This window comes from Lichenostomus cassidix, chromosome 12, assembly GCF_008360975.1.
Source record: "Lichenostomus cassidix isolate B80296 chromosome 12, HeHo_3.0, whole genome shotgun sequence".
NCBI lineage: Eukaryota > Metazoa > Chordata > Aves > Passeriformes > Meliphagidae > Lichenostomus > Lichenostomus cassidix.
Window position 1 is genome coordinate 15,596,783 of NC_139493.1, and position 22,828 is coordinate 15,619,610.

Below are 22,828 nucleotides of genomic sequence, written 5' to 3' on the forward strand. Positions count from 1 at the left end.
CCGTGAGGGGAGCAGAGCCCCTCAGAGAGGGGGAGAGGGTCCCGGCACTGTGAGGGGAGCAGAGCCCCTCAGAGAGGGGGAGAGGATCCCGGCACCGTGAGGGGAGCAGAGCCCCTCAGAGAGGGGGAGAGGGTCCCGGCACCGTGAGGGGAGCAGAGTTTTTCGGAGATTGTGAGAGGGTGCCGGCACTGTGAGGGGAGTGGTCCCTGAGAGACAGCAAGTCTTGGCACTGTGGGGGGAGCAGAGCCCTGAGGGGAACAGCCCCCTAAACAGGGTCAGTCTGGAGACCAGGAGGGGAAAGACCTTTGAAGGGGAAGAGCCCAAAGGCTGCAAGTGCAGTAGTTTCTCAGAGCAGGAGCTCTGAGGTAAGCAGGTTTCAGTCCTGTGAAGAGCAGCTGTCCAGGAACCATCTGAAGAGAAGACAGACAGTGTGGAGGTACCTATGATAGAAGGGGAGCTGGTCAGACTCCTCTGAGTTTTGCAGTGCTGGGAGGAAGAAGGGCCTGAGAAGGGCAGGTAGCACATCCAGGGTGGGCTTTGGAAGGGCAGGGAGGATATCCAGTCTTGGGCTTTGGAAGGGCAGCCCCACGTCCTCAAGTGGGTTTGGTGTGTGAAAGGGAGTAGGGCCCTGGCTGGGAAGTGTTTTTCAATGCCTTTGAAAGTGGAAGGGCAGGAGTCTGCGTGAGGGAAGAAATGACAGCCCACCCCTCCTGAGGGGTAGCTGTTCCTCCCTTGGAAATGTGACAGGGAGACCACCAGAGTGTCTGCTGAGGTTTACCTGCAGACAAGCCAGTTGTTCTGCCAACCCTGTCACCCTGTCTGAGGGTGTTCAGACAGTGTTTTGAGGGTGTTTTGACAGTGGCCAAAGTCATGCTCTGTTCTGTACTCCTGCAGGGTTTGATCTTGATTTGTGGGGCAGGTGGGAGGTCAAGAGAGGCCCTGTCATACACCTGAAGCTCGAGGCCAGTAGCTGTTTTTAAGAAGCGTTCCTGTTTGAAATGCAGGGGCAGTGAGAAATCCCAGCACTCTGCTCCTGAGAAAGCAGTTCTGGAGGCCAGCAGATGGGAAATGCCATGACCGGTGGGAAAATGAATGAGGTAGGCTGTGGTCAGCAGGACACTAATCATTCTGAGCAAAATGATCTCTAGGGTTACAGTGGTGTCTCTAGGGATGCTGCACTGAGAGAATAAAGTAGTTCTGGGCTAGTTCCAGTGTGATTAAGATCTAAATCTCAAAACCAATGGTTTTGTGGTTCAGGCGTCAGACAGTGGCTCAGTGGCTGTGGCCTCAATCCTTTCTCCCTGATTGGCACTTTAGACAAACTGGAGCAACTCCATTAATTTATCTGTGTCTCACTTGCACATTTGCAACATTTTTGCTATGCCAGTCAAATCAGTGATGTTCCTTTCTCTCTAATTGTATGGGACTCAGTGCGGTGATGATCAGCCATTCTCTCAGCTTCCACGTGGGCTAAATTTACTGAGGAGAGTAAGTCACTTGGGCAAACAAGACTTTATAAATTATAATTTTCTTTAATTGTAAATGTTTATTATATAAGGCATGAAGGTGAGACAATGGAAAAAATACACATATATAGAAATTCTTACAATTGAAAGATTCTTGAAACCTTGTATTAGGGGGCAATAGGCTTTTAAATGGCATTGTTGAGTAATATTAAAAATATTTTCAGTACTCACAGCTTGTAGAAGTCTCTCACGACCCTGCAAATGATTTCTCTCTGTACCAATTTTGTCCTTTTCCCATTCACTGAGCAGTGATTATTTCCCATGCTTTTAAATGGGGCTGAAATTAGCTTGGTTATTTTTGTTTAACAACAACAACCTCAATGCATGTTGTGTTTTTTATCCTGCTAAAAGAGCTTTGTTTGTTCCCTGGCATTGGAGATGATGTCAGCAAAGCTCCTGGAAGAGCAACTGCTGTTAGCTAATTGCTGTCTGCTTCACAAACAGCAAAGGTAGGAATGAAACCAAGGAATGTTTGTGGCCCTACAGAATGTAACCTGCGCTTACATTCAGTGGTGTAACTTCATCACAATGCAGTAGCATGAAGTAGGCATGAAGTACTTAATATATTACACTCATGTATCATGATAGTTTTCAGAATTAAGTTATTCTTCTCGGTAACAATAGTAGTAATATGTAGACAATTTCTTCTTTTTGTGTTCAGAGGTGCAACTTTTGAGTAAAATACAGGAGATGGGAATGTCGAAAGGATAACCTCATTTACACAATCTGACAGGGGTTTGCACTTGGGGTTGATTTTTTTCACTTCACATATGATCAAGAAACTGTATTTTTGTTTGTTTTGTTGGGAAGCATCATTCATCAATTTAGGACATTATCAATCCAATACATGCATCCCATTTCTACTAAAATCAGTGAGACAGGCCCTGAGAAATGAGGGCAGAAGATAAATACTGTGAAGACAGAAGAAAATGTCTTCTTTAATTCCTGCTGGCAGCAGTTCATTGTGTCATGCAGAGTGCTAAGGTCTAATTGCATAGAGATGGGCAGCCCTCATACAGGAGTTTATCTCTTTTGGCAGACGAGTAACTGGGAGAACAGTGACTCCTCAACCCTGCAGTCCCATGAGCCAAAGGGTTAATTTTTATTCCTGCTGTGGATTCTCAGACTCTCTCCTTTGATGGAATCCGCATTCAGATTCTCCAGCAGTGAAGAAGAGGGCAGGTTTTTCCCTTCCAGGCTTTCATTATGTTACAGTCTTCATGATTTTCCAGGGCTGCTGGGTTCATGAAAATTAATGCAATTCTGCCAGACTGTTTCCTTCACTTCTGATGTGCCCTGATGCATTATGAAACCATTCAAGGGACTGAAATTTCCCTTCTACTGAGTTCGAACCAACAGCATTTGATTCGTGCTGTTTCCCGAGGCTTCCTTATGACTCTGGTATTCCTCCACGTAACCCAACAGAATGAACTGGAGGAGTCTTCTATGCTTGCAACCCTTCCACCCAGAGATTATTCCCATTTGATGGCATCAGCTCACTTTGCTGGGAAGTGTTACATGTACTCAACAGGCAGATTTTGCAGAAATGTCTGTTCTGTAAGATTTCAAAACCATATGTTGTCCTTTCTCTTCCTGGGTAAGGAGATGGAGACAGACCATGGACAAGGAATACTTAGTAGTTTGGAGTTTTCAAAGGTAACCAGAGACTGAAGCAATTGGTGCAATGATAACAGGACAGTTTCTTCTCTGATGTATACTGTTAACTCCTCCAGTGAGGACACCTTAGATGATGGTAAGCTCAATTTTAACTAGGGGAATTTCCACTGAAGGCTTTCTAGTACTTTATTGATTGCTATAAAGTAGTCCTGTATTTCAGAGAAAATCTTCTGTCAGGCGCTTAGAGTTTGGATTTCTTGATTATGTCATGCCTGTGTCTCAAGGCAGAAAAAGTAAACCTTGAAGAAAAGTTGATTTTGAACATAAAGGAACATGAGAAATCAGGACCGAGTTTGATCACATTTACTAGAAAGGAATAAGGGTTTCTCTCAGAGATGTCAGGTAAACCCATGTGAAGAGATGTTCATCCTGAATATGAGGGTGATTGGGAACTGTAAACTATTTCCAAAATGAGCCAATGTCTATGTATGTATATGACAGGCCAGGATGACCAATCCTGGAAGCCCAAATGAGCATGATGATAAGGTTTTATTTTTATGATTTCAGTGTATGCTTTCAATATGTAGGATCCACCCAGAATCTCTTCCCTGCCTTTTGACAGTGGTGTTTAGGTGTTCAGCCAAATGGCAGTAAAAATGGGTCACAATGCTGGCTTTTCACAGGGGCTCCTGTCTTTAATAAATAAAGAGATGTTGCATAGGATAAAGCATTGCTCTCTAAATCTGAGCTAGCTGAAGGATGCCAGTGTGTGCTGCAATCACATTCCTGATTGCACTGTAGTCATACCTGCAGAGAGGAACAAGTTTTGGAGTGCCCCAACTCCATCATTCACATTGCAACTTCAGGTGGATAAAGGGTTCTTCCAAGGACTTCTCCCCTGCCTGACTCTTCTGCATTACTGGATTTCTGCCTACTTGTTCAGTAACCTGCAAAGATGGCCAAGGGGCAATTTACCTCCCTTCCTCTCCCTTGTTCTCCCCCAATCAGTTTGCTGAAAGGTGAGATAAAAATCCCAATGAGCATCTCCTAATTATTCATGGATAAGATTTAACGTGGGTAAGGGACTTCTTCCAGCATCCTCTTCATTTTTAGTGGTTTCCTCAACAGCCTCAAAACACTCTTGTGAGTTTTCAAGTATGTAGATGAGCTAATTCCTGTCTCTTCAAGTATTTCCAAGTAGAAGGCAGGCAAGCACCACCTATTCCAGTGATTATATGCCTCTTCTTTACTGTGATCCCCTTCTCATCTGCTGGGACACCTCATACTGTTTAGCAGTGTGTGAATAGCAGGGTGCTTATGACATGCTGACATCTACTTACATCTTGCATCTGAAAACCCTGGTTCTACAGAGAAAATTGCTGTAATTTCAGGTATAAATGCATGGAAATTCTTGGTATCAGTACTGTTCTGTCTTTATAATGGTCCCTGATGCTTTTTTTGGAGGAGTGGGGTGACACTGTGAGTAGGAAGTTGGAAGGGTTATTTGGTGGTTGAATAAGTGGCCATTGGGTAAACTGTAGCTAAAGCATCTCACATATGCATTAGTACTGCTTGCAGAAATGAAAATATCCCAGTGCACGTGGCAGGAAATGAATGGCTGGCTAAAACTGCACTTGTAATGGTTGGCCACAGATTTTCTCTGTCCTGGGACATGGTGCCAGTGTCACAGTGGGCTGCTGTGACAATGACCTGTGCCTCCATCAGCTGCTCTGATGAATCTCCCAGAAGACATTGTCCAGTGCTGTTGGACTGTGGGCTGAGCACCAGCAACCTGAGCTGCCTGTAGTCCTGACCCAGCATGGAACACTGACATCCAGGTATGTGAGCACAACAACTTCATGGCAAAGTCTGAACTCGAATGAAAAAGCCCATTAGCAGCATGCCTGCCTTCCTTCCTTCCTTCCTTCCTTCCTTCCTTCCTTCCTTCCTTCCTTCCTTCCCCCCTTCCTTCCTTCCCCCCTTCCTTCCTTCCCCCCTTCCTTCCTTCCCCCCTTCCTTCCCTCCTTCCTTCCCTCCCTCCTTCCTTCCCCCCTTCCTTCCCTCCTTCCTTCCCTCCTTCCCTCCTTCCTCTTCCTCACTGTTCCAGCAATTTCATTTCTTCACAATTCTAACTGCTTCACATTTTTCAATGTGAAAGGATCAATAGGGAACCATCAAAGAAATGGTGTAAGGATTCATTTATTTCCAGTTTTTTCTTTCTTTTGTCATTGTTAATTGGATTGCTTGTAGCCAGTGGGCTTTTGATCTACTTAGCTGCCCCGATGGCAGGGGAATGGAGAGGAAAGGAGAGAGTATTTAAAATGCTATAAATCATGTAGAGATGCAGGATGGTTTATAATGATCAATAAAACAAACAATTATCCTGTCATTACCCAATACACTGTCATGATGGCTTCAAGCACTGGCAAGGAAAATATAAATAATAGTAGCATGTATAAAAAGGAAAAAATTGAAGTTTGTGATGGTAAAATCCACAGCCCAGTAAAAAAAGGCTCCCATCTTAGAGTGTGCCTGAGGTAGAACTCATCTGCAATTAGTTAATACTGGTTTTGCTTCTGTTCTAGCAAGAGCTTAACACTTTTAGTAGAATTATGGCTCTGAGAACACTCCTCACTGTACAGAGTGAGAGCCAGGCCCTGCTCTGGAGTGTTTCAATTAAAGCAGAAGCAACAAGAAGCCAATATTCTTCACTATCTCTTCACAATGGGAGGCACTGGTAGTGACTACAGTAGTTTCTGTTTCTACAGAATGCACAAGTTCAGGCTGAGGTTTGCCTCTCTTTGGATTCCTGAAAGAGACTCCATGGGTGCTTGTTGGACTTGAAGTGTCTTTCTCAAATTCAAATTGGTGTGAAAACTTCTGTTGGTTTCAAATAGTGCATATTTAATTCATCATTTTATACACATTGCTTGAACTACCACACCCAAAACAGAAACAGAAGAGGTCTTTTAACACAAGTACCACTGAAAACAAGGGGATTGCCAAGTGATGATGCTGTCCCAGCTCCCTGCCCTTGTAGTGCCTGTGCACTCCTTAGGTGTGACCTGGACCTGTGCCACTGCATAGCCTCTGCCTCTTCCCCTGCTTCAGTGAAGACATGTCCCACCTACAGCTGCACCTGTGGTGAAAAGTTGTTCCACCTAACAACTGACTAAATTAAAGATTTCTGGTGGGATTACGTGTTTTACTGAGAACTTTGTTGGGGCATAAATTGTAGTTATAGCCAATAGCCACAGCACCAGTCCCTTTCCCTGCAGAGAAGAAACAACTCTACCAGTGACTATATTGTCCTGTCTTATAGAACCATGATGGATTCCACTTCTACAAATCCATTGCCAATGGCCATGGATCCAATTAGATAGGATGTACCTGTTATGTAGGCAAACAAGCTAAATGCATCCTTTTACTAAAGGTTCACCCCTGCTGGACATCTCTGATAGCAAAATAGTTGCTTTGTACCAGCAAACAGCCTGTGTGAATCTTGAGCGTTACCCTGGTTTCCATGGAAATCTGCCAGCCCAGCAGTGGGTCTGGGAGACCAGCAGGGAAAAAGTTAATACAATTGAATGCAGAGAAGAAAAAGCATTGAACTTTTCAGTGGTATTTTTCTGTTTCGTTTTTTTAAATGCAAGTGCTTAAAACGATATATTTATAACAGCTGGAGGAGTTTTATAGTGCTGTAAAATGCAGAGTTTTACAGACTTATAACCTGTTGTGTAAGGGGTGGGGGGGATGTTGCTATGTAACAAAAATAATGATGTCACATTATTATTACTTTTGTCTTCAATGTACCTGGGTGCTGGAAAATTACAGTGTTTGCAATAGACATTGCAAAGATAAACATGCAAAATTTGAAACAAGAGCCACATAGTAACTTGTTAAAAAATTAAACCCACCCACAGAAGCCATTTCTTTGTTCTGGTATCTCTTGTGCTAAAGGAATAGGAATGGCATGATGTTTATTATCAGCCCTGTGTTCACACAGGATTTGTTACAACCTTCACTTACTTTCTCTTCATGCAGCCCATCTTTGGGAAATAAATGGGCCTGATCTTGCATCCACTGTGCAGATATGGCTGTTTGGTTGTACATGGTGTTTAGCAAACACATCTTCCTTGAGCTCTGCTACCTCTTCCTGTAAGAGGAGAGGGATCTGGAAAAGTCTCTTGGAGACAGAAAGAAGGTGTGAATAGAATATTTGGGTGATGTGTGTCTCAGACTGAGATTAACCCTGCACAGGAGTTTCTCTACAGTCATTGTAACCTTTACTTTGACATTTGCTGAACATCCTGATTGGGCTCAGGGCTCATAATATACATATATGTAATCACATCTCCCTCATCAGGAGTAAGAGAGGGCTAGAGTGCTCCAGACATTTGAAATTACTAAGTAACGCTGTTGCTTCTGGATATAAGCTGACTTTCACAGAGCTGCTCCAGCACTGCTGCAATCATTGACCTCTCAAGTACATCTGTATTAGGGGAGGCCATTTAGCAGGGCACAGGTCTGTACAAATATACTGGGACAATCTACTGCTGAAGTGATTTTGCTTTCTTAATGCAACACTCTGCTTCAGCTGCTGTGCCTGTGACAGGCTCCAATGGAGCTTATTGGCTGTGCTCAGTGTGCCTGGCTATTCTGGACCCAAGCTGGACTGTTTACAAACAGTCTGCATCTGTAACAGTTTTTCTGCAATTTATAGAAACATTTCATGGCTGATATAGAGGTGTCAACAATAAGTGGAAACCTCAGCCCCAAGAGCTGATACTTTAAATAGAAAGCAAGGGCAAGGGAATGATTATTCATCCTCAGTTTGCAGATGAGTAGCTGGTACATACTGAAATGAAATGTCTCATCAAAGATTATGCAGGAAATCTGTGAATGAGCTGAGAACCAAACTCAAACCTCCATTGTCCCAGCTTGGTATTGTCTTTCCTCTATTTGCTGCTTGAAGATTATTTTACTTTCTTGATATAGCTACCTAATTCTAGGCTCAAAGCTGTCAGTGACTGAGATCCTTCCTACATTTTTAGATGTGTGTTGGGAAGAGCAAAGTGCAAGAGACAAGTTTAAAAGCAAACATTTCTTGGCTATACAGGGAATGAAGACAACACCTGTTCTCTCACAGGGGGTTAACCACTGCCTGCTGAAATCCACAGACATCTATTTGTTGATTTCATCAGGTGCTCCATAAAGCCTTTATTAGTCTGTCTAAGGTGCTTAAGCTAGAACACATCAATGTAGGTTGGTATATCTGAGTGCTTGCATTGTTTATCATACTTATTCTCATGATACTTCATTTGGCAGGGCAGTTTTGCTGTTTCATTTAACAGAGGGAGAACTGAAGCTCAGAGAGACCAGATGACTTGTATCAAAGTACACATAGTCAGTGGCAGAGGAGAGAGTTGGATCTGGCACTCTGAAATTCCAAGCTTGTACCTTTAGCAGTGATTGCCCCCTCAGCCTGCTTGGCTACCCCTTCTAGCAGTTCCACTTCACTGGGACAATTTCTCAAGAGACAGCAGAGCAGATAGCTATCTACAGATGGAGGGAAGGACAACCTGCAGATATGGATGCTTGGGTATGTTCTCTGAGATGTTTATAACCTGCGCAACCTAAAGTTAGTGATTCTATGTATATATGGAAGTATATAGACTTGGTGGGGGAAGGCAGGCATTGGTTTTATGCCCTGAGAATGTGCTGCCCACTGTCACAGCCTGTCAGCTCCTCAGCCTGCATGCTCTGTAATTTATCATTTCCTTCAGCTGACAAAGATATGTCAGTTTTCATGAACTGTACGTGTTGGGTGATACACGAATATGATCCATTTGACACATCACTGCATAATTTTGCCTTTCATGCAGTGCAGGTGTGACTTGTCACGTATGTTATGTGATAATTTTCCTGTGACACTGATTGTGGCAGCTTGAGAACAGCTACCTATGGTAGCTGAAAGGGAACAGCTGAAAGGGTAAACAAGTCCAAGTCTGGGCCAGGAGTGACCCTGCTGGGTGTGAGAAAGTGAAGGAGCCATTCTGAAAAGTCTATCCCAACCACTGTACTTCACACTGGACATCTGTCACGTGAAACAGATTACAAGTGAATCTCTACCAGCTTGGGTGCCTCAAGGCTCTGAAGATCCTCTGTACAGAAAAGGCAGAAGGACAGCATCAGGGGCATTGGCCTGATAATGCAAAAGCACAAAGTCGGACTGGGCTGCACCTGCAACACACGCTTTATCTGTCTGGCTTTATCCAGTAGAAGGGTGTGTTGGATATTGACCTGGAGACAGCATTTTTTCCGAGGTGTGATCATTGCATGGTCCCCATTCTCCTTGCTTTTTCTGGCATTTACAAGCAATATATAAGTTTTTTTACAGAGGCGACATGAACAGATTACTGTGCTTGTTATTTACAAGGGAAACTTGTTGATGTTTCAATTAGTGCTGGTTTTAGTGATTGTACACCTTTAAAGTGTAAATCTCAGATGACCTTGCAAAAGGGGAAGGTTTGGGCTGTGGCATACCAAGAGAGTAGGACAAAAGTACTTTATGGTGGAATTGGGGATGATAATGCAGCATTAGGCCTGCATGAATCTGTATGGAATAGAAACCAAAGCAGATCTGTAGAGGGTGATCTATTGAAGAGATGCCTTATAGCTAAGAAATAAGGTACCTCAATTCATTCTTGGAGCAGGGAATACCTGGATATGCTGTCAATATTTCTTTTGTTTTCTTAGGTTTGCAGTTTGGTTTTGGTCAGGTGGCACATCACTTATTTCTAGACCTAAACTGTTGTGTAATGCTGCTATTTACTGCTAAACAGATGTCATGCTTCACTACAGAGCATGCTGTCTATCAGTTCTAGGTAAAGTCCTTGCATGTATTTCCTTAAAATAAAAACCAAACCAAACCAAAACAAAAAAACCCCAACAAAAACAACAACACAAAAACCAGCTGTGGAAGTACTGTGGTCTAAAAACAGAAGTTTCTGGTTTTATTCCTGAGGGTCACTGCTTACTGTGTATAGTGCATTGACAACTCATGAAAAGGGAGGACTCTCAGATGTCTTACTATCAAGAGAAAGAGCTGGAGACCATTTACCATTACAAAAAAAAAAAAAAAAAAAAAAAAAAAAAAAAACCATGAATTGTGTTCCAGAGAAGTCAGCAAGAACTACGTGGACCTTTGAACTTTCCATAGGAATATAGGAATTGGGTCAAATTGGCTAAGGAAAGTTATGCATTTGAAGCTAACAGCAGACCTTCCTCTATGGGACTGTATTTCAGGTCATAAGCACTGTGGAAATATTGCTTTTTCCATGTTTTTGGTCTCAAAAGAATTCCCAAGTAGGAAAGTTGAAGCCAGGATCAAAGAAAAATGTTTTTTGTGGAAGTATTGACTAAACCCACAGGAATAGATTCTGTTGTGGTTTGGCAGTGTAAATCAGAATGAACTCACCTGTAAAGAGAAAAGGAGTCAGACTAAATCATGCCTTTGGAGTTAAGTCCAAATGGAATCAGCACAGAGATGATGTTCTAGCAGCAGACAATGAAAGCAGCAGGATGATAATGCCCAGCAACAAGCCTTTTTTGGACATCTCATGAATGTACCTGGATAAGAGTCAAGATATCAACCTACTTGCTTTCGTTCTCGTTCCTTTCCAAGAAGAAAGCTGAAGAAAATTAAGAAAAACTACGATTTAGAAAAAGTAAAATAGAGCTGTAGCAGCTGGGGAATCCAACTCCTCCTGAGATTTGAGTTATTCCTTGCAATTCAATTAAGAGATCTTTGGGTTAAATCTGTTGGCAGTGAACTTGATTCTGATCCAGGCTCAGGCATCTCACTGCCTGTCACATGACCTTGGCCATGCCAGTATGTCTCCCTATGCCTTGGCTTGTCCAGCTACAAAATGTGGATTGAACTGCCCAGTGAGAAGGGCCTGGAGCAACCCCTTTCAGCATTAGCGTGTCTAAGGCACCAAAAGAGATCAAAGAAAAGGGTAAAGGAATACTCTCTGGAAGTGCACAGGTCTACTGAAATAAATGGCCATGGAGGATGCAGAATCGGAGCTTTGGAGGCCAACATATTTTGGCAAGTTGGCATCCTAAAAGGAGCTGCCTTTTACTTGATAATTATTTGGACCTATCCCTGAGCCTTTGTCACAGATGAAACCCTCCTTTATAATGCACAGCTGGAAATACTTTATCCCCTTATATATTTCTTCTATTGCCTGGTATTTTCTACAGCATCATGCACTATACTGTATAGTAAATCTCTCCTCCATCAGACAGACAGATACAAAACAGAAAGTGATTTATTATTCAGTCCCATTATGCCTGTTTTCATAGAAACTAATTATTCTGCATTGTTGTATTAGATACTTTAGGAAAGATTACATTTTTCTTACTTTTGGCTGATCAAAAAAATTAAATCCATCAGTTTTCCTAAACACATTAGAGTAAAGACAGAATTTCTCGTTCTAATTATTAATCAGTCGGATTTGAGGACACAGAATATTTGACTTAAGCTCAATATATGCACGAACAATGTCCCAATATCGCATTTTGTATTGAAACAATTTTTCACTTTATTAAAGTCTTTGGGAGAGGAACCCAAGCTGCAGCTCTCGCTCAAGGTCGTGGGAGCTTAACGCAGCCTCATTGGTGTAACAAAGCTTAAACGTTATCTTCAACTTTACAGGCACTACAGGCATCTTCTTCCATCCCCTCCAAGCCCCTCCTTATGCCTTAGTGTTGTAGGGATGAGATAAGGAAGAGGGAAGCTATCCATCATGCCTGGAGCCTGGGTGGGAATGTTCTGTAGAAGGAAGAGAAACCAGGGGCCTGGGGCAGAGTTAGGGTGGGTGCTAGAAATTTTGATAGACCATCATATTCAAAATCATGATAGAGCATGATTTTTTTATATTTGAATCTGGAATTCAGCCATTATTAGAAAAATAGCATTATGTGTGTTCTTAAACCTGAGCACCTAAATCATCACACTGCAGGTACAGGAATAGGGAACGTGAAGCACATATTTTCCCAAGTCTGGTCTGCTGGCAAGGACAAGCAGGTAGCTTGGAGAATTACTCTGATTCTGTAGCCATGTCACCACTGCCTCATGGAGCACTGCAGAGCTATCAGGATGTGAGCCTGGATACACTGATGGAGCCTGAGAGACCTGATCCATCAAGCCTCTGTACATGAGATCAGGCAGCTCTGAGGAGCATATCACCTAGGAGAGCACAGCACTCAGCCCTTACAGTTGTATTTCTCCTTCATACAATTGTCATGCACTCAATTTGTTACTGCCTTTTGCTATGTAAGCAAAAATTCAGCCCCAAGCGGCTAAATTTTATTTTAGTTTTAGCCTGAACTGCCTTGCAGTCTGTTTTGTTGGTGGTTTTTTTGCTATGTTTGTTATGGTTTGATTTGGTTTGGGTTTTTGTTTGGTTGGTTGTTTTTTTCTTTGGTGGTGGTGGTTTTGTTGGTGTTTGGGTATTTGTGGGTTTTGTGGGTTTTTTGGTGTTTGGGTTTTTGTTTGTGTTTTTTTTTAAAGAAAAAAATTCATCAGCAGTGTAAGACTTGGAAGAGGTGGTAATTTCAGGAAAATCAGAAATAATTTAAACATTTTCCACTCCCTATTTGGGGGTTCTGTGGGAGGACCAAGCATACTTGACTTGAAGAGACAGGTCAGATACAGGCCCTAATCTAAGGCAGAATAAATTTTGGCTGCTCCAGTTCTGTAGAGGATAGATAACTTCCCCATTAAAGGATTACTGAGCTTTTAAAGTATCTGCCCCTCCTGAAAGGGGTGTTTAGGATGTTATCCAAAGAAAAGGACTTTCAACACAACTCAGTCAAGAAGTAGACCACAGAAGAGAGGATCTGTTGTGGGTGCCTCATCCTGGAAGTGTTCCAGGCCAGGTTGGAGAGGCTTTGAGCAACATGGTCTGGTGGAAGGTGTCTCTGCCTATGGCAGGGAGCTGGAAGAAGATGATCCTGAAGGTTCCTTCCAACCCCATTCTGTGATTCTAGGTTCTTGGCCTGCCTTTGAGGCTTAGCATTAAACTAGTGGGTGGGCACTGTCATAATCATTCAAAAGGGCTTGTGTCATTGCTGGAGCATTCCTCAGACATCCCAGGATGTATAATGTGAATTAACCCTTCCATGGGCTTGAAACAGTGCTCTATGCAATGTACACCTTTCCCTAAATGTGAGCTTCTCCATTCAGCCACTCCACTGCAGTTAGGAAGAATCTCATCTCATAGGGCTCATTTTCTAATCAACCATGCTCCATTTGTGAGCACCACTTGTGTACACAATTATGGTACAGTCAGTTAACAACATAAGGTAGCTACATGATTTGCAGGCACCTGCATTAAATATTTGAATAAACTCATGCTAATGTCACATCAAATTTCCATTTTAGAGGCAAAAATTTACTGCGCACACAGTCATACACGTATTTTCTAAAACTGGGCTCGCTGTCTAGCAAGTGGCAATACAAAGATCTTGTCTTCTTTCAGAGACACCAAGAGCCTGTAATTCACTGTGTTGTGCTCATGTTCAGAATCACATTTGCTTTTTTAATAACAACTACAAAAAAACCCCAGCTCTACAACCCTGTGTCTTTTTAGGCTCCCCCCGCAAAAGCCCACTGTCAACATAAAACGTAGGGCATCAAGATTAATAGCAGAGTAATGCACGTAGATGTCATTTCCATTTTAATTCTAATCAGCGTTTAGCATGGCAAGTGTCACTGTAACACCAGCAGATGGAAGCTGACACTGTCACTGCTGTCAAGTGCAGAGGGTTGTGGGTAGCTAGGGCACTGCTCTGTTATTTTCTTCTGGTTAAATACCACATTGCAGCAAATTAACTTTATTTTGTTGTCACATGCTCTCCTGTAGCTGCTTTCTTAACACTGCTGACTCTGCAGGCTTGAGAGTGAGTGCCAGTGGCTGGAGGGAGGGAGTTACAGGCTCCTTCATCTTGCCAATGGCACTGAAACCCATGTCATGGGCATGCCATAGAAGGAAATGGAAAGAGCAGGGATAGAACTGGGAGATGGAGAGGTAATAAACATTTCTATTTGTGCAAAATATTTTGCTATTTCTTTCTTAATTTAGCATTTCAGTGATTCAGAAATATGCTGGGAAACAGCAAGCCTCTGGCCTTTCCTTTCAGAGTGCTCTGTAGTGGGTGCCTCAGCCTGAACCAGGCTCCTCAAGTAGTCTTGTCGAGGGTTCTCTAGGCTAAACCTGTCTGCCTTTTGTTTCTCTAAAACACTGCACTGCACAAATGTTGGGGTACACGCACATTGTGTGTGTCATTTGTTTGACCTTCGCATGTGCTGCTGTCATTGAATCTGCATCTCCTGCTTTTGCAGCACAATACCTTTGTGCTCTGTGGTAGGTTTGCCAAATTGTTGCAATTCTTCATTGAGGTCTCAAAATAGAAAACAGAACAAGGGGTTGTGCTGCTTTTGGGGTATGCAGTCTAATGGGGCACCTCTATTACAGGATTGTTGCTGAAAATACCCCATCTTGCTTGAGGCTTAGGTAAAAACATTTTCCTAGCTCTGCTTTTCTGGATCCTCCCATTCCTTAACATTCAGGACTTTGTTTATTATTGTAAATGCAAGCAACTGCAGAAGAGATAGCTGATTGTATCTGTAAATTTTCTTCCCTTCTGCAGGCTCCCAGTTTTGACTAAGTATTCTTTTAAAAAGAATAAATAGCCCTTGGGAACATGTGAACTGGAAACTGAGATCTCATGGCAGTGAAATGTGCCTATGTAGCTCATACATACTTCCTTGATAATCCTTTTCCTGACTGCTGTTCTCCAGGGCAGATAATGATTTTATCTGAAGATGTCACCCCTAGAATATCCACAAGTTGTATTCTTAAATGAATTTTCAAAATAATCCCGTTTCCTCATTTTGGCTCTGCAGAGTACTTGACCTTGGTCTGTCATTTCCTGCCTTAGGATGGTCCTTCTGCACCTTTTTCAGAGGAGAAAGAAGAGGAGCAACTGGTCTCTAGGAAGGGTTGCCAAGACTGGGGAGATTCCACAGGGACCTTTCTTATATAGTTACATTGGACTTTCTCAAATATTGACACCAGGCCTGCTACAGCAAAGTCACCACTGCTCGAGCTCACTCCATTCTCCATCAGGAGACTGACCCAGTAAGACAAAGTCACTGCTGACAGTTGTGATGAGTGCCCATCATGACACAGTCTGCTCACTTCTGGCTGCACTCCTGTGCCTGCCTCTCACCGTGCTTCCCACGCAAGTCCTCTGCTTCTTATAGATGCAGGAAAGGGGCCATGAGGTTAAATACTGTGTGGGGTTTGTGGACAGACCTGACAAATATAATTTGTCCTCTTCTACTATTTTGTTATTCAAGGGGAGGCAACCTACTCTTTCTAGTTTAAAAAAAAAATTACAACAGAATCCTCTTCTGGCCACAAAGCAGCATATCCAGGAGATTATAGTTTCCACTTTGTCATCTCTATTGTAAAAAGCTTATCGATTGGATATTTGCACTACACTTAGATTACAGGCAATATGTTCTAATGGATGGGACTGGAACCCAGGAAGCTTGAATTTTAACTGCATCTCTGATTCTGGTTTGCCATGCCCTTGCAAAAATCACTTCTTGGCTGTTTCCCTTCTACTAAGTTTATCAGCCTTTCTAGGGAAAAGGCCATTCTTCTTGTAGATACAGAATCCAGTGCAGTGGGTTGGCCCCATTTACCACAAAATCTGATCTATGGAGATCTGAATGTGTATGATATAGCATAAAATTTTAATTTTTGAACATCAAAACTTGCCTCTAGCACTGTTGTTCCTCAAAGCCTCGATGACCATGTCCCATAGAATTGCATCACTGTTGCTATTCTGTCACAAAGCAAATATCAAAGCAACCTTAGGAATCAAAAAAAATCTCAAAATAAGAACAGAAGTTCACGGACAGGAGCTGGACAGCCCTGTGTCCTGCCACTTCTCCGTGCAGAATTCCTTGCTGTTCAGATCAGATTGAAGGGATCACTTCTCTTAAACAGCTCTCCAGTTCCCTTTCCTGTGAATGAGGCTTTGCAGAAGCAAACTTTGTTTTTAGGGGCTTTTTTAGAGGGCTGATGCACCAATGTCAGATGGTTTAAAAACACACAGTGACACTGACTGTATGTAAACACCTAACAGGAAGACACAGAGATAAATTTTAAGCTTGAAAAGGAGTCTTTCATATTTAAGCTTTCAGATATATTCCTCTTTTTCCTGATAAAGACAGAGGAGCACCATCAAAAGCTTCTAAGAAACATATCTACAGCACACATCTCTCTGTCTTCTCCCTTTCTTTTACTCCCTTTCCCCCTGTAGATGCCTGTCTACTATATATAGACTCATTGCTCTTAGGGTTTATATTGTTACTTGACATCTTCAATGGAAGTGCTGGCTTGTAGCATACATGGCTTGGGATGTGTTTTAGAAAGACCAGATTTGAAAGCACTTCACTCTTCCACTCTTGTAGCAATCTCTGAGCTCCCTGTGTTTCTTGTATGTCAGTGTAGGACTGACCAGTGTTTTGGACAGAACAACTACTGTAGGGATGGTTTTATGTCACCCAGTGCCACCTTCAGCTGAGCCTCCATCCTGTGCAGGGGAGATGGAAGGAAGCTGAGCCTTCATGGCTGAGGTGTTCATTGGAATATCTGCCAAGGATGACAGCAAAGAAGCTGTGCTGGTTTGGCTGGGACTGTTCTGAATTTTGACAAACTTCACTAGAAGATGAACGCCTTGGCCACTGTCCCAGACCCACACTAGAATCTTTCCTCAGCTCCCTGCCTGTCTGCTTCTCTCCCCAGAGACACCCATACTTCCCTTTAAATAGGCACAGTTCCATCTGCATATTGGAAGTCAAAAACAAATAAAACTAAAGCCTGATAGGGTGGCAGCTGTAAAAGAGCGGTGCAGCCTGCAGGGAAGAGTGGAGTTTGTTTCCAGAGGGAAGTACAGGTCCCTGTTCAGGACTAGAGACAGGGAAAGGAAGGGCTGCAGTGTGTGGAGTTAGGTAGGACAGGGCTGAAGCCAGGGAGCGCAAGGGCTGAAGCAGGTTGGTGGTGATGGAGGACCCTCACAGGGGTCCAGTGCTCGCTGACATTGTGGGGATGAGGGAGCAGTGCCCTGATTGCTCTTCCCCCTTACCAGCAGTGCTGATCTAGCAAAATGACGTTGTTTCCCCCCAACAGGAAAGGAACTGAGGCAGAAATCTCATCAGTATACCACACAAGACAACTGATATAAAGCATTCCCCTGCTAATACCATTCTAAAGAATCTTTAAAAGATATTTCTTTTCTGTTTTGTAGCAATCTCTTCAGCTCTTGCTGATCCCTAGGGAAAAAAAACAAAAAAAACCAACAAACCACAACCTGGCTTAGAAAACAAAACCAAAAAATAACCCCCAGCAGACATCACAGGACTGGGATCAGGAGATAACAACAGAGAATTCCTCCCCTGCATGCAGGTTAATTAAATGACACAGATAACCTTGTGCATGCCCAGAAAAACTGTGTTTTCTTTCTGAAATCATATCAATCATTTAATTATCCCACTTCTCACTCTGCCATTATCTAGAGCTAAAGGCTGCACAATTATTTTTTGATTTAGTTTTTTTTAAACTCACCTTTTTTCTTTCAAAGTCTGAGTTATCACTCAGTTAAAGATACATGTAGGCACTCTAGCTCAGATCTGACCTCCCAGCTTATTTTTTCGAAGTTCTTGCATTTCATTTCTCATCACTGTGTATGCTAACAACTTCTTAGTGGAGTATGCAGCAAGTTAATTGCTATTTGTCACGCATGGTAAAGTAAGATGCTCAAAGTCATAGAGTAGGTCAGTGTCAGAGAAGGGGTTCATTCCCAAGCTAATGAACTCTTTCTACAGCCTGATTCTGTCTCACCTTGTTGGGTTTAGGAAACAAAGATGGTCTTTAGGCTTTGAATGCCCTCAATCTCAATAAAAATAGGTTTAATTAGTATCTCAAATCAAAGGGAGGAAAAGCTGCTCGTCTTCTCTGGTGATAAATATGCTGTGAATGCATCAGGACAGGTGTACTGCAAACAACACACAACATAGTTTGGCCATAGCTGACTGACTTTGATCATAATAAAATGACTTCTAGAACACTTGAGGGTGTTGCAGGGAAGAACTGGATTTACATCATCTCTGTGGTGCAGAACTGAAAAGTGGGAAGCTTCAGGGCAGAACTGAGTGAAATCAGCTAAGCTGTATCAGATTTCAGGACAGAAATGGCAGGTGGAGTTCTGAGTGTGTGAAATACATTTGCAGAGCTAGATGGAGTCTACGGCTCCCATGGCAGTGGGGGTCTGCAGGACAGGACCACATGCATTTTTCTGGTCTACAAGCTGCTTTTGCAGGATGATGCTTGCCAAATCTCAGACCTTGCATGAATCACCACATGTGCAAACCTGCAGTGTGTGGCAGAGCACACTCTCCTCTTCTCACCCCATGGTTGTAATCCAGGCCAAGGAGTATGGGCAGCTTGTCTTCCAAGATTTTCCATTCCCAGCTATCTGCATTTGCACTACTAAAGCAGGGTGGTGGAAGGCCAAGAAGGAGTGTGTGGGGAAGCTGGAGAGATGGAGAGAACTTCCTGTGCATTAGAAGGAAATTCTTATTGGCTTTGACTGCAATTTGTGCCTTCACAGCCTGGGTCCCTTGCCAGCTGTTTTTCCTGTGCTGAGTGCTCTGCTTGCTCTTGTTCACATTGCAATCTCCAGGACTGTATTATTTTTTTTTCTTAACCAAAGAGCTGCCAGCTGGTGTTGTTGATCACACCCCCAGCAGCAGGCACAAAGGCCAGCACACACTTTACACAACACTCCTTCTCTTTCCCATTCTATTTCAGCACTAATAAAAACATTGTCATTTTAAACAAGCAGCTGGGAGTGTCACTAATTTCAATCTTTTCATTAAGGTAGTGTGGCAGAGCTTTTTTCTGTGCAGCTCTTCTTGCCCCAGAGCTATGGTTGAGCAAGGGTTGGTCAGAGCCCAGGTGCCATACTCTCAGTCTGCAACATTTTGTAACCCTAACCCATCCAGGCAGCCCGGGCAGCCTTCATTAGCTGTGTGCTCCCCTTCTTCAAGCTCCCCACATGACCCTCTGCTAAAAGTGTCCCTGACCACATTATTCATGCTCTTGAGTTTCTGAGCCCTTCCTCCCTCTTTTGGCAGTCACTGCTGTCCCTCCACTAAGGGCACAAAACCCTAACCTAGCCCCCTTCCTCATTCAAAGATAGTCAACGGCAGTCACGCTACCAGAGGGGAGAATCTGCTTGTCAGAAATGCCAGAGAGAGAAGCCTGCAAGGTGAAATCAGTCCAGACTCAGGTGCTTAACTGAGATGCTTCAGCTAGGATGTCCTTGTCCTAGGTTCTTTGTATGTATGGTCTGTGGAAAACTAAAGGCTATTGAAGATCTGCTTTCCACTCTGGAGGTGTTTTTTCTCCCCTGACTTCAGAGAGAGCCTAGAAGGATAAGATTTCCATCTCAGATGCTGAATTTCAGTAGCTGAAGTTGGGTGCAATGAATCTCTGCTTTGGAAATCTGCTACTGCTTATAGTGCCAGACTCATGGATGTCTCCTACTTTTGTCTTACAAAACGCATCTTTTTTTTTTCATCCAGTACCTGTGTAATTACCTGTCTAATACAAAGAAATTGAATATGTAACTTGTGCTAGGAGTGACCTCATGAAGCACTGATATTCAAAATATATGCACCTACCACTGACTTTTTCAAGATACAAGATTAACCTGAGTCACTGACTTCCCCTCTCTCTGATGGATACTATTTCCATACCCTTTCCATTTCCATTATATCTGTATCAGCATGCATGACAGAGAGAAAGTGTAAAGAGAGTCAGTGTACATGATAAAGAGCAGGGTAATACATTTTTTATCCCCACCAGTTAGTGATGACAGCATCACATATCTACTCTTTGTGAGCTCTGCTTGTTTGCTTCTAACAAATGTAAATCAGGAGTATGATACTGCACAATCCATCACTCAGTATTTTTAGACCATTCCAGAGTTGTTGAGGTTCTACCTGAAGTCACTGATGTTATTAATAGGGGTGGCAATGATAACAAGATGCTCTGATATCTTATTTCCCAGCGGGATTCAGTCCTGCACAGCGCATATCTGTACTTTTCCAGCCTTGACTTGCCTTCTTGCCCCTCCGGATTTGAGTGACAGCGTTAGTTGTAAAAATCTAAAGAGAAACAATGATCATTTTCATCAGGTGCATTTGCAGTTGCCCACTTTGTCGTTCAGCCTTCCTAAGGATCTAGGTATTGACCATCACACGGCTCTGAGCGGCTCCCAACAAGCAGGCAGAGCAGCACCCCTGGCTAACCTGCAGTAATTCAGGAGGGGAAAGCCAGCCTCTGAAGGTCTCTTGTCACACAGTGTGCTGGGCACTGCTGCGTACTAGCAGGAGGTGGGAGGGGAATAAGGAACAAGAAAGCAGATGATTGATTTAGAGAGATGGCTGTCTGCTGTCAGAAGCCTGTCACTGCAGAGCAGGCACAGGATGACGAAAGCAGCCTGAAGGGCTACTCACCTTCTCTCTCTCTCCACCCCACCCCCTCTTTCTCTCCCTCTCTCTCTCTCTCTCTCGCCATTCCTCCCACTTGGAGGGCAGGGACAATGGGGTACATGGCCTTGCAACCACCAGCCTTCCTTGGCATTCACAGTTAGTTGCACTTCAACATGAAAAACGAAGGTGGAATGTCTCCATATTTGCTCATATTTTAAAACAACACTAGAAAAAAAGCCACCCTAAACAATTACCGGTCTCTCCACCTACTCTCCTACTCTTCTTTGTTCCTGCACAGAACTTGTCAGCCTTCCATCCATAAGAGAGAGGTACTGCAGGGAGGGAGGAGGGGTGAGGGAAGGCTGGGGGCTGGAGCCATTTAAGCTGTCACCAACTCTATCAGTGCATTTAAATCACTGACACGGAATTACAATGCCACATATTGCAGTTCAAAAACAACCGGCACCAAAATTCCCTTCAGCATAGCATCCTTCCTCCAGGAAAATGCATTTTCTAACTTTACAGTATATTGGTATACAAAGAGCACAGAACGCTCATGGACTAGATAGTGTAGCAGGGAGCTATACATGGGACTTTTTTCTGCTGATGGGTAAATCAAATCCAAACAGCACAAGCCATTTATGCTCTCCTCTTTCTTTCTATTTAAATGGGTTACTGCTGGTAAGCGCCATAATAGTTAAGGATCTGTCAGCAATTCCAATACAAAGAAGAGCAATCACACCTTTAAGCAGACTTCCAGTGATGGGCTATAGACTATCAAAGTTAAATAGATTCTTAAAATCCTAGCCGTTAGGGCTGGGAAATCTTTCAGCACTAATAGTGCATGACTGTTCCCTGCAATGAAACCATCATGATAAGTGGTTTAGCCTGTGCTTCTCAAGAATAGCTCATCGTGCCCTTGTGGCCACCCCTGTTCAGGTCAGATGTCCCATCATCTAACCTGCATCAGTCTGAGAACTTGTCCCCTCAAGGCACTTTCAGTCTGCAGAGATGCCCCTACTCTTTCAGGACCGGCGGTTTTGGGGGTTTTAGTGCTGATGCTGACCTATCTGTCTCAGTACTTACCACTTTTTGCCCTGCCAAATGTCTGTCTTTGCCTGTGATCACAGCAGCCGATGCTCGGAGAGGTGAGGGACTGTGGTAGGTGCCAGCTAGTAGAGGTCTCCTTTAACTGTGATTTATAGAGTAATTGCCTGTCTGCAGCACATGGGTACACTGTCGGCCATGCCTTTGTTCCCCTTCAGTTCCTCTTGAATGCACTATATACTAAGCATTATCCTCTCTCCCTGGGTTGCCCTTCTCAAAGATACACTCTGCCGTTCAGTGAAACTCATATCAAAGCCAGGAGCTCTGAATTTTCGCAACAACTCTGCTGCACCGTTTCTGGATTCTCTGCAGTTTATTTACATCTCCCTTGTGTGTCACCTAATGTGACTTCTATGTGTGTTTGATACTGGTTCTCCTACAGCAGTCTGTTGTAAATTGCTAGGGAATAATGCAGGAAACAGTGCATGTACCGAATGTCTCTCTTGGTAAATTCTCCCAGTTCTCAGCCATTTTCAGTGTAAACACTTCTCGAGACAGAGTTTGGGGCAGGAGCAGTAAGACTGGGGGAAATAGCGCATCTTCAATGCTTGACAGCCTTTTCTGAGGTGAGACAGGGATTTTTTTTTTCTGACAGTCATTTGATGAGATGCTGTAGGAGAACAGTCTGTTCTGATGTGTAGAACTGTTTTCTCAATATATTCATTTGAGAACATAAAAAGGAAAATCCGAGGAGCCACTTGATTTTAGGTCATACTATATTTGCTTGAAAGTGGAAGACAAAATAAACAGACTTTTGCTTCTTACTAGAACACTGATAAAATTGCATGGCATCTAGTAGTTTTGGAGAATTGCAAATGAAGATACAAAGACTTCAGGTTCATTGAGAAAAGATTCGTTGCAGCAAGATGGTTCTGTACATGTGAACAAAAACTCCCCCAAATGTGCTAAGACCTCATTTTGAAACAATGAGTTT

General features: G+C 43.2%; 1 long non-coding RNA gene across 1 annotated transcript; it reads left to right on the plus strand.

Moving 5' to 3' along the window:
- The first annotated feature begins 1,017 nt into the window (after positions 1 to 1,017).
- Positions 1,018 to 4,974, plus strand: LOC146431825 (uncharacterized). The gene is made up of 3 exons (XR_014854643.1): positions 1,018 to 1,097; positions 1,878 to 1,975; positions 4,797 to 4,974. It is a non-coding gene; the product is annotated as an uncharacterized LOC146431825 (long non-coding RNA).
- Positions 4,975 to 22,828: the final 17,854 nt, after the last annotated feature.